Below are 12,177 nucleotides of genomic sequence, written 5' to 3'. Positions count from 1 at the left end.
ACCTCTCAGACACAGCACATATTTCAGTCACTTTTGCAAAAGATAAAAGCAATAGATGAGTCCAAGATGCCCATCAGTAACACCACTGGGTTATGACAGCAAACAATCTATTTTAGGTACTGCCGACTTACTTCTACTGCTTCAATCTTCCAATCTTTCTAGGCTGAAACCCTTAGGACTCCAGTTCTTCTAACCAGTCAACCCCCATCTTTCACTCCCTAGCTTTCAGATATCTGAAAAAGTACACTTCTTTCTATTGACTATCAATATTTATCATTTATCTTCTACCAGAAACCACTTTAATCTTATGGCCACATTCTTCATCACTCAAGCAGGAGGTAACTTCTTTAATTAACTTATAAATTCAGATATTTATTTATGCTTTCTGAAAGAAGAAAAAAGGAAGGGAAAGATCCTATTTTTCATTTGCCTATTCCTCTCTCCAGTAGATCTGCTAACTCAAGTGGGTTCTGTGGCTTATCCCTCACTTCTGGATTCGCCATTCGTGTTCTCTCTTCTTGAGCTAGCTCTCTTCTCTGTTCTCTATACTCCATACTTCTACTCTTTCCTTTCAACGAGCAACATTCAATGGAATTTTAAATTGATGAACATGAAAAAGACACTAAGCGTCTTTTAAAAAAGTAAACTTGGGCTTCCCTGGTGGCGCAGTGGTTGAGAGTCCGCCTGCTGATGCAGGGGACATGTGTTCATGCCCCGGTCCAGGAAGATCCCACATGTTGCAGAGCGGCTAGGCCCGTGAGCCATGGCCGCTGGGCCTGCACGTCCGGAGCCTGTGCTCCGCAACGGGAGAGGCCACAACAGTGAGAGGCCCGCGTACCGCAAAAAAAAAAGAAAAAAAACAGTAAACTTTATTATCATATACAAGGTAGAACGGGAAACCTAAGGATAAGTTTTAACTTATTCTACTCAGATTTCTTTTGGCATCGTAATGCTAGATGTCTCCTTACCATTGCCAGAAGTACACTTATATGAACATTATTTACTTTACACATCTCATGCTATGAATCAATATCACTCAAAAAACTTTCCAGAGTATGTAACTTTATTTGGAAATTCCACTGTATTACAGCCATTAAGAAAACACCTTATATTCAGAATAAATTTAAAATAATATTCAATGAGTCTGTTGACAGTATTTGTATATGAGAATACCCCTGACTTCAGTATTTATCATCAACAGCAGTAGTCTAATTTCATGATTCCATTATATCACTGAAATTTCAAGGTTAGACCTTTCTTATCAGAGATATCATTGTCTCTCTTACAAAACAGCTCCGTGCTTTGAGAAGATGGTTGACTGAATTCGTTTTTTTTAATTATACAAGTAAAAGATCTTTTATAAAAGATCCAAATAGTTCAGAACTATTTAGAATAAATGATAAAACACCCTATTTACCTTCACAAAAGCCAAAGTGAACACTACCAATAGTCTGGTCTTTCCTTCCTTCTTTCCTTCCTTATTCTTTGCTTTCACTCACACACACACACACACACACACACACACACTTAAAACATAAATGGCACTCTCTTGCACATACAGTTGTATGAAAGCGATTGTTTAGTTAACTATAATTTCTCTGATTTGCTTAAAAAATAACAGATCTTTAAATCTGTTACCAGTTATTGTACTCAAACTGTAGGACCAACTAAAACTACTCAAATTCATCAAAAGATAGCCTTATTGTTAGCACAATATATGTAAAAATAATTCATTTTAAATTATGTTTTCTTGGGGAGTAGGGGTGTTTCTTTTTGTTTCCAAAAAACTGAATCCAAAAACTGTAATTAGGTCATTAATTTGTCATAGTTCAGACAGATGGCAGTGTGTAATTCATATTTTGAGTAAAAAACAGCAGACTTACAGAAAAATATCTCATATTTCTTTCTCTAGTTCTCAATTATGTTCAAACAAAGTCTATTACCACTTTCAAATATTTTGCAACATTCAGCAATATATCAGAATTTGTTTTATATTTCAAAATACTATATTAGAATCAGTATTTTTAAAGTACTTTCAATTTTAAAACAGTCTAAAAATGATTAAGTACTATTACCTATTTTCAATACCTAAAAATTCTTAAACAGCCCAATTTCCAAGCTCTAAGTGATATATGAATAATCTAAGCAATCATTTCTAGTAAAAATAAATGAACCTACTTCAATCAGGAGTTAAACGTATATCCTCAGCTCGAAAAGGATACAAATGCTACTTTTCCATCAAGAAGGTAACAAATGTAATGAAAATAATACAATCTACCTCAGACTATATGGATAATAAAGATACTGACATAAGTCTGATTAAAAGGCTTGAAAGACATGTCTTACAAAAGAAATATATTTCCATATGTAAATACTACTTGCTAAAATGTTTCTTTTGAACAACAAAAACAAAACAACAAGGCTCTTCATGAAAATGACATAACAGGAAATGTTTTATATAGTTGCAGAAGGAATAATTCCTCTTTAGACCTCAGCCAGAAATTCTTAGTTAATTCAACAGAAACAGAGCAATGCAGCTTCCTAGCACTTCAAAATATGGCCAAGCCCTGCATACTGATGTCTTAGTAAGTAGTAGGTAAAGTTGACACCGTCAGGTGTAAGGAGAGCTACAGCTTCCATGATAATAAGAGAGCAATGACAAAAATGTCAAAGGTGTAGACACCAGAATGTTAATTTATTAGAACGTGACTTTACACTGATTAATTATATGCTCCTCAAAATATCTGGAGAGCATAAGAAAAGTTAATTGAAGCATTCCATTTTGTACATGCAGTTTTAAATAAGTGATAGAAAAACTGATTTTAAAATTATATGTGGCGTGAAATCTGTAAACACTAAATGTGCCATATAAGTATATTAGTAATGAAGACGATGATGATGACTATAACATATTCACTGAAACGTTTACACTAACTTGAATTCCACTGACTATGTTAGTATGGAATCAGAAAACTAAAGAGACGTTTAGAATCTTGAAGATTATCTGTTTGGGGCTGATGTGAAGATTACAAAACCCTTTTGAGACTGAGACATGGTTGAAATAAATACATACCCTAACAAAGAAAATCACAAGTAAAATGGAATTTCAGAATTATTTCAACATCTAAGAAATCAACTTTCCAAATTTCCTCAAATAGATCCGAAACACATTATTTAAATACACATATGCAATATGTGAATCACAAGCAGTTCCTTAATTCAATAAATAATTACTGGGCTCCTACAATGACCCAGTATGATACTGTATACTGGGAATGAAGAAATATTCTGTAACATCTTACGGAAAAACCCGAACTTTTTGGCCAACCCAATAGATAAGACATATCCATTTTCTTCAAAGATTCACATCTGGAAAATCTCTAATTAATTTCTTTATAATCAACATGTGGCCCCAAAATAAAGCTGTGTGCTTTGAAAAAATATTCTTAAATTCACACTCAGTAATTAAGATAGCCTTCCCTATTAACTAACCTAAAATACTATACTTTTCTATAAAATCTCATTTGCTGTGGCCGAACGACTTCAGAGATTTCATGAAACTAGTGTGATGTTTATTCCTCCTGACCTATTAATTAGAAGCTCTCCTAGATCCCCAGCTAATGTAAGGTGCCTTTCTCAGGTGGCAGTGCTATTTTCCATCTTCATCTAAAATAGATACTAAGACCTCTTAAACTGCTGGCCACATCACCCATCAACATTTCTGTGAATGGAAGTTTGAATTTATGGTAATAGTAGTTGGGGTATCCTTTATAGGTATTATAAGATAGCTTTCAAAGAGTTAGGCTATAAAATCAACATTTAACAACTCTAAGCAGAAATGTAAAATTACATTAAAGAAAATGAATGGATCCTAGGCTGACAAGAATTGGTTATAACCTGATTACATGTATAAGTTAAAAACTGAATCTGCGGGATTTAGCCAAGGAAGCCAAGAAAAAAAAATGACTCTCAGAAGTATTTTGGCTGAGGCTATATCTAGGGAACCTAATTCCATGTCCATTCAGGGAAGAAGGAATTGGACAAAAGACTTCAACCATACTGATGCAAATGGCACTGCTATTTCTATTGTGATGCTGAACATATTAGGGTCTCTTAGTCTGGTGCCATTAAACATTTGAATTATGTAACTAACTCCCTTTGTTTGGATTCCTTGCTAACCAAATGACCTTTGCTGCTTTACCCATATAGGTCAGTACACACACAAAAAAAAGATCTGGTCAAGCCAACTGAGGTGATCCAGATCCTATATTAGTTGGTTCAGGTTTTGTTTGTTTGTTTTATTTTTAATGAAAGTACAGACATAAATTGGTATTGCAATTTTAAACATCAATTTTGTAAAATTGTTTAATGCGAGTCAACCTTGAGATACGGGACCACTCTATGCCTGCTGCCAAACAAGTTTCGGAACTTACAAGGCTGAGAACAAAATCCTACATTATAAAAAATTTCTTGGGGAAATGTTCTCCTGTGGGAACCTATTTTAGAAGCTGGCTGTATTTTGGTCTCTGTTTCATTGTGTGTCTTCAAATTTATACACTTTTGAAGAATTCTCAGAGGTAAAAGGTGAGAAGCAGTTCATTTCTCTACAATGGATATAAACTATGGTGAGCACAACACACTTATTTGCTTCTAAATGCAATGGGATTATTAATATCTCAAATAAAATATGAATTCTCTTGGACCTTGCAAGATAACATACACTCCAAAAAAATCCCTAACACATTTTTTGTGCCTCAGCATCAGCAGTGCATCACACAAAGAAAATGCTTAATAAATGTTTGCTGGATCAGTGATTAAAAGATAAAAAGATCTCCACAGCAAGTCCTGAATCTCCACATACAGGAAATCTCAGATGAAGTTATTTTCATCATTAACATTCATTTGAAATTTCATGGTGTCTTGGGTAATCAGGGCTTAATTTCTAAGATGGAGTTCTATAATATATGTTTTAAGGAAATAGATTAAGATGTTTTCTATACCACACTTTTCCCCTTATATTATTTTATCCCAAGGGGCACAATATTATAAACTTTAAAAAAGATTATGTACCAAATAATTTATATTATTATATATAATGATATATATCATGTTGTATATTTATCTCAAAGTTTTATATTTATCTCAAGGTTTTCAAAAAGGCTCTGCATAAAATCATTAAATTCTTTGGCTATTAATGTAGCAGAACTGGCTAGGACTTAGTTAACAAATGATTCCTCATATGTTTTAAGCTATGTATTTATAGATGAGAAATACGTTACAGAATAAAGACAAATCATTACAGTAGAGGCCTTGGAGTGTATGGCATATGATTTTTTTTTAATATGTAACCATCAAAGTTATGATATTAAATAGACCGCAAAATTTTAAGGAGAGGGCTAGCATGTTTTGTTTAAAAATCAGTGAGTCAATCACATCAACTAATCCAACTTCTGAGACTAGCATAAAAGGACTCCATTAAGCAAAAAAGAGTTCATTAAAACCTGTGATCGTACATTTCCATATAGAATTTTGATTCAATGGGGGCAGTTGGGGAAATATGGTCACTGACCAAATGCTGAGAATTACTTAGGGAAGAATTTTTTAAAGAAATACTAAGCTATTGTTAAAGTAAGACAGGAGGGAAAGTAACAAAACCACAAACTACATATTAGATTTCACTAATTAGGAAAATTCACACTTAGTCTAAACTATCCTCCTGCCTGATTGCTATCCTCTCCCAAATTCCACAGGTGCTTCAAACTTTCTGTATACAGAATTAAACTAAACTAAATCTTTTCCTGGAAACCTGCTCCAGTATTTCCCATCTTCCCTGATGGAACCTATTGCCATCTATCCAATAATCTAGATATCATCATGAATTTTCTTCTATCCATAAACCCTACTATCCAAGTCCTGTCCACTTTAAGCTATTATTTCCCAAATCCTTCTCTTCCTTATTATCTTCACTACCACTAGCTCTCATGACTTTTCACTCTGTCATTGCAACAGCCTGTTAAAGAACCCCCTGCCCCTAGAGTGTTCCCCAGCCACAATCATTTTACTCCTGTTGTAGCTGGTATGATCCATGTCAATAAAAAGACTGAAGTAATCTTCTTTGTTAAAACCCTGTGCTCCCTTGAAAATGAAATCCAAGTTTCCTCTTATAAAAGATATTCCATTATCTTGCCCTGGTTAATTCTCCAGAGTCATCTCTGGCTTCAAATTCTAAGACTCCAACTTTGCACTCCAGAAATACCAATCTGTTTGTATTTCCCAGAACATATCATATTATTTCTCAGCTCCCACTGTGGGTTTGTTTGGTGAACAAGACTTCTGCTTTTCTCCTAAATCCTATTCATTTAATAAGTCTCAGCTTAAGCAGCATCTCCCTCCAGGAAGTCTTCTCAAACTAGTACCACCCCTCACTCCCCATAATAATAAGAACACTGAGGTTATCATAGCATAATGTCCTGTTCAGATGTCTCTTTTGAACCAGAGCATGAGCTACAGGAGGACAAAAATAGTGTACTCTTCACCTTTGGATTCACCTTAGTGTGCCTGACACATAAAAGACAGCCTACAAATATTTGTTGCATTCATCAACTAGAACAATATAGCAACATGTCAAATGCTTGTAAGTGATAATTTTAAGTTTACTTCAAATTTAAAACACCTAAACTATTACCCCCAAAATGCACAATTAGCAACAATCAGGCCTACAACTAGATTAGGTATCATCAAATGAGAATTGATGGTACGACCAGAAGCAACAAATATGGTGAAATTTTAGATACAGATTTTCAAAGAAAGAATTTGATTCTAGATATGCCTAGGTTACTCTACTAAGAGGACTTTTTTCCATTCTTAAAGACTGTTGTCTTTAGAGCACCAATGATAAGCAATGATTTTCTTTACATGTAACCAAAAATATAAAACTTAGCTCAGGAACACTGAAACCCAATAAAAAGAATCTCTGGCACATAGATAAACTCTACTTCTTTCTTAACCAAAATCTTCACAGATGCTTTAAATAATAGAGGGTTTTTTCTTTCATTTTTACCCTAAATTATTAGAAATGTCTATCTCCATTCCATGGACCTATGTAGTAAAATGGAAAGAGCAAAAGATCTGAATTTCAAACAGATATTATTTAAAAAAAAATTAAAAAACTTTCTTATGAATCATGGTTTGGTGCAAAAGAAACTTGCCTACTCTGAGTGATAGCAGCAGTCATTATTGGATCTTAGCATGTGTCAGGAACTGTGCTAAGTATTTTGCATAATATTGCCTCATTTAAACCTCACAACAGGGACTTCCCTGGTGGTCCAGTGGTTAAGACTCTGCACTTCCACTGCAGGGGGCATGGGTTCCATCCCTGGCCTGGGAACTAACATCCCATGTGTCACGCAGCACAGTGAAAAAGAAGAAAAATAAAGATAAAAAAATAAACCTCACAACAGCCCACTGACTTAGGTATTGCTTATCCCAATTCTACAGATAAGAAAATTGGAGCTCAGAGATGTGAAGTAACATGACTAAGATCATACAGCAAGCTACTGGCAAAGCAAGAATTCTAACACAGGCCTGCATAACTCCAAAGCCCATATTTTTAACCACCTGAAATCTACTGCTTCTGAGCCTCAGTTTTCTGTATTATAAACAGAGTAACTTCACAGAGCTGTTGTGGAGACTAAGTGAAATAATATGGATCACTTAGTATAGTGCTGGGCATCTTATATATATTCAATAAATTATGCCCCCTTTCTTTCTCTCACTCCAGTTGTGATTACACATTTATAATACGGGAAAATAGTTCCTAAATACTCTTTACCTATTTCAGCAGAGATATCCTGATCCTGAGTCATGATTAATTCACAAAAGGAAAATACTAACTGGTCAATAAATATATATTATATAAACAGATATAAAGGAAAAAAGCAAAGAAAAACAACATAGTCTACCTCATTTTAGGACTGTGACCCTGCTATTGATCTTTCAGAACATCATAAAATCAAAATGTATCCATATTCAAAGTTAGGAGAGAAGAGGATGGGACCCAGGGATCTCAATTCCTTATGGCTCAAAGGAAGACTCCCAAAAGAACCTAACCAATCACATTACACTGTTTTTAATGTATTTCCAGTGGGGAAGACAAATTTGGACAAAGATAGAGGCAATATAAACAACACTTCTACAGTAAGCTGTTTTGTTTCTCCAAGACAGACATTTATTCTTACTTTAAAACAGACTTAAAAGATAGGGGGTGGGGGGTGGGAGTGGAATGAGCAGCAAAGAAAAAAATACAGAAATTTTGCTGTTAATTCCCTGCTCATACGTACTTCCTTTAGTTCCTATTTTTTTTTCCTTTTGGTCATGACATATGGCCATGACACTTACCTCTGATAGGTGTAAAGAAATCAAGTCAAACTTATTTTTTTAATTTCCTGACAAGTAAAAACTAAATGTAAGGTATGTTGGGTATATATACAAAACTAAGTACTACAACTCAAAACAGAGCAAGCTTTTACATCAAGTCCATCTGGTGTTATATTAGGGTGTGTCCTATGGAAATCCAGCCAAGGGTGACTGCCAAACTAAGCTACAGAAGACAACTCAGAAAGCTGGTGAGTCCCAAAACATAAGCTGTATTTTTTTTTTTTTTTTTTTTTTTTTTTTTTTGCGGTATGCGGGCCTCTCACTGTTGTGGCCTCCCCCGTTGCGGAGCACAGGCTCCGGACGCGCAGGCTCCGGACGCGCAGCCTCAGCGGCCATGGCTCACGGGCCCAGCCGCTCCGCGGCATATGGGATTCTCCCAGACCGGGGCACGAACCCGTATCCCCTGCATCGGCAGGCGGACTCTCAACCACTTGCGCCACCAGGGAGGCCCCATAAGCTGTATTTTTTAAAGTGCATTAGAGCATCTGCTTAACAAGATTATCTGTTATCATTCCACCCTTATAATAACCCTATTCTACTTCTGTAATACTGTTTTTATCACTAAAACATGGGTCAGTACTGGACATGGTGGGCACCCTGAGATAATCACATTTTCAAGAGTTATCAATAAAGTGATCTAACTAACCCACAAGGTAATAATCAGTTTTACATCCCAATCCTGACAACTTTATCCTTCTGCTAAGGGACCTAAGAGGCCAACTGGTTTCTTCAAGCCTCCATTTCCTCACAAGAAAAATAGAAATCATACTATACTTATGCTTCACTAGGTTCTAAAAATGGAAACTAGCTAAGAAAAAAAATGAATGTGAAGCACTCTAAAAAGAATAAACTAGATTCCCTGACCTGATTATTGGTCAGAGTCTTGTAAAACTAGAATTACTACTTCTTCCAATTCCATACATGCCACCTGGCCATCAAACTGACTGATAAATGGTATTGACTGCAAAGTTGATCCATGTAAAGGTTTTAAAGTAATAGAAACAAAATTTATGTCACAATGTATTTTCATACCATTAGCTCTCTCCAAAGAAAATTTACTTTTAGCATTATAAAAGTAAATGATAATGAGAAAAATAAGATTAATGACAATTTTTTGAACCTTAAAAATCTTTCAAAATACTCAGCAGCAGGTATAGCACCGTTTGAAACCAATACTGAAGCAACTATACAAGAAATGGAAATGAGCTAACCCAGAAACATAAGGAATCCCAAAGTAAGTCTCATCTGATGGGCCGAAATACAATATGGATTATTTTTGTATTGTTCTGTCTGAGTTGTCTGTCTCAGATTCTTAACATCCAGATTCTATTTTTAAAATCACTTAACACTGTGTATTTCCAGTAGCCATCAAGGCATATACTGTCATCCCTGACACCGAAGATTGTCAGCAGACTCAATATGTACACTAATGATCTTGGGCAGCAATGCCCATCTTCATATCAAAGAGATCCTTATTCTAGAAGAAAAAGTCTAAGTTTCTCTAAGGAAATCCACTCAAAAATATAGGATGTAGTCATTACAAAATGTTAAGTTCACTAATACCTCTTACTTCTTTTTATCTTACATGCTGAATTTTAAAACCAAAGACTGTCAGGCACTGTAACATTTTTAGTTCTCTCCCAAGTCACCGATGCTCTCTTCTAGCACTGTCAAATAATGATAGCTGCTGTCATTATTTTTTATACAATAGCTGGCAGCAAGTTATACAGATACCCTTCATCTTAGAATAGTCATCAAATAACCTAAACAAATGACTATGACCTTAGAATAAAACTGACCACTTTCCTAAAGCCAAAATAAGTGGGCTATCACATGGTAGTGTTACTTTACTGCTAGAACGTCAGTTATTTCATAAAATCAAAGGCTTTATTCCTTTTATTTTTTTTCTAAACTGTTTTAAAATAACTTTTTACCTCTTACACATATATTCTTGTCCTCCTTGCTGCTATGGAACCTATCTTATTCTATCATAGAGGTTTTCACATTTACTTTCAGCTCTAATACTTTCAACCAAAACTGCAATTCTGTTTTTGGAAGTCACAGCCCTTTAGGAATAGTATTTGAAGATATTAAAAAATGCAGAAAATAAATAAGTTCTTCTCATATAATAAAGTCAGCAATGCATATAAAGGGATTTAGGAAAACCAGTAATCTCAGACACAAGTGATCTGACAAGTCACACACGCACAAAAAATTATTACAAGTCACAGAAAAACATCTGAGTGACCGATTGTAGGTCTCTTATTCTAATTAACAGACAAGAGTCCCTCTCTAGCACTATTTGCTTTGGCAATCTAAAATGCTGATATTCTCCTAGATCTAACAGAGAGGAAAAATGGGTATCTTCTCCATCTAACACCTAAGTGGGTAACCTAGATACTGTAAATAGAGGCTACGTAAAGGATGCAACAGACAGCTCTGAAGTGCGAGCCAAAATATTTAACCTGCAACTCTTTGGAAAAGAACATGAAAACACACGCAGCTTAGCTAAAAACTATACTAACATGGAATTGCCACAGGCTAGTAAGTTAAAAAAAAAGAAACAAGAACAAAACCTCTTTACCAAACATAATTTTACTGCTGTTGGGTGAGAAAAACTCAAATATCAAAAGCACAGTTCTTATTTGTCCAAACTGATCATGCCCATACTCTGCAATGTTTATTTAAAATAAATGAGTGAACTGCCTTTTAGAAAGGACTACTTGCAAAACCAAAATCAAATTCACAAATAAAGGAGCTAATTAACCAATTAACAAGTATTTTCCAGCTGATATTCTAGCAGTGGCTGGGGGATGACAGTCAAAGTCTGATTACCCAATATTACGTACCCCTTATATTCAGTGTTTCTAAAGACAATAGCTAAATATTAAGCTAACAGAAATTGCATATCAATCTATCTTTACTCTTTAGGAAATTAAATGAAAATTATCTGAAAAATAAAAATCTATCCTGCCAAGGACCTAGTAACATTAAATGTTAAAATGTAAAAATTGTACTCCCTACATTGCAATAGTAGTATAACTTTTATCAAATCAATAGCCAACTAGCAGAAAAAATAAATTAATGCTACAAGATCCATTACAAGAGATTAGCACTATAATTTAATATACATTCCATCACTATTAATTTTCTTCCTACATGATAAAGGAATTTCAATGACTGCTTCTAGAATGAAATCTTCCTAGGAAGTGCTTCCCAATAATAAAAATAAAGAAAACTTTTAAATAAGTAAAGTAAGTTCACATAGTTCAGTCAAAATTTCAAGTCAGTAACTAGAACCACTTAAAGTTAATGAATTGCAAAATGTATTCAATAGTATTCTATATACTCTTGCTTATAATTCAGAAGTCTTAACTACTTATAAAGCTAGTAGCTTCACAATAACATCAAGTTTTGAAACTGTAAGAGGGAAGTGGAAAGAAAATTTGTTCTCTCAGGATAATCAGAATTAACATATTAAGAATATGCTCATAATTCACTTGATGATTCAGTTTTCTTTAGTTATAAAATCTTCATTTAAAAAGGAAAGAAAATGCTTTTCCTTCACATGTCACCCAAATAGAAAGCTTTTAAATTAAATTATATTTACATGTAAATCAGATGGCCTTTCTGTATAAGAATATAACACATATCAAAAGTATAAACACATGATTTCAAATTAAGTTTAAGTAGGAGTAACAGAGCATTTGCACTTGATAACTTATGAAACATTATAATTAA

The 12,177-nt window shown here is 34.4% G+C and overlaps 1 protein-coding gene across 3 annotated transcripts in view; it reads right to left on the bottom strand.

Annotated features, from left to right (window-relative positions):
- Positions 1-12,177, bottom strand: part of IKZF2 (IKAROS family zinc finger 2) — a 165,682-nt gene that overhangs the window by 151,825 nt on the left and 1,680 nt on the right. The gene's annotated exons all lie outside the window — the stretch shown is intronic.

This window comes from Mesoplodon densirostris, chromosome 8 (genome assembly GCF_025265405.1).
Source record: "Mesoplodon densirostris isolate mMesDen1 chromosome 8, mMesDen1 primary haplotype, whole genome shotgun sequence".
Classification (NCBI taxonomy): domain Eukaryota; kingdom Metazoa; phylum Chordata; class Mammalia; order Artiodactyla; family Ziphiidae; genus Mesoplodon; species Mesoplodon densirostris.
Note: the sequence above shows the minus strand (reverse complement) of the source record. Positions and strands in the feature narration are given on the sequence as shown.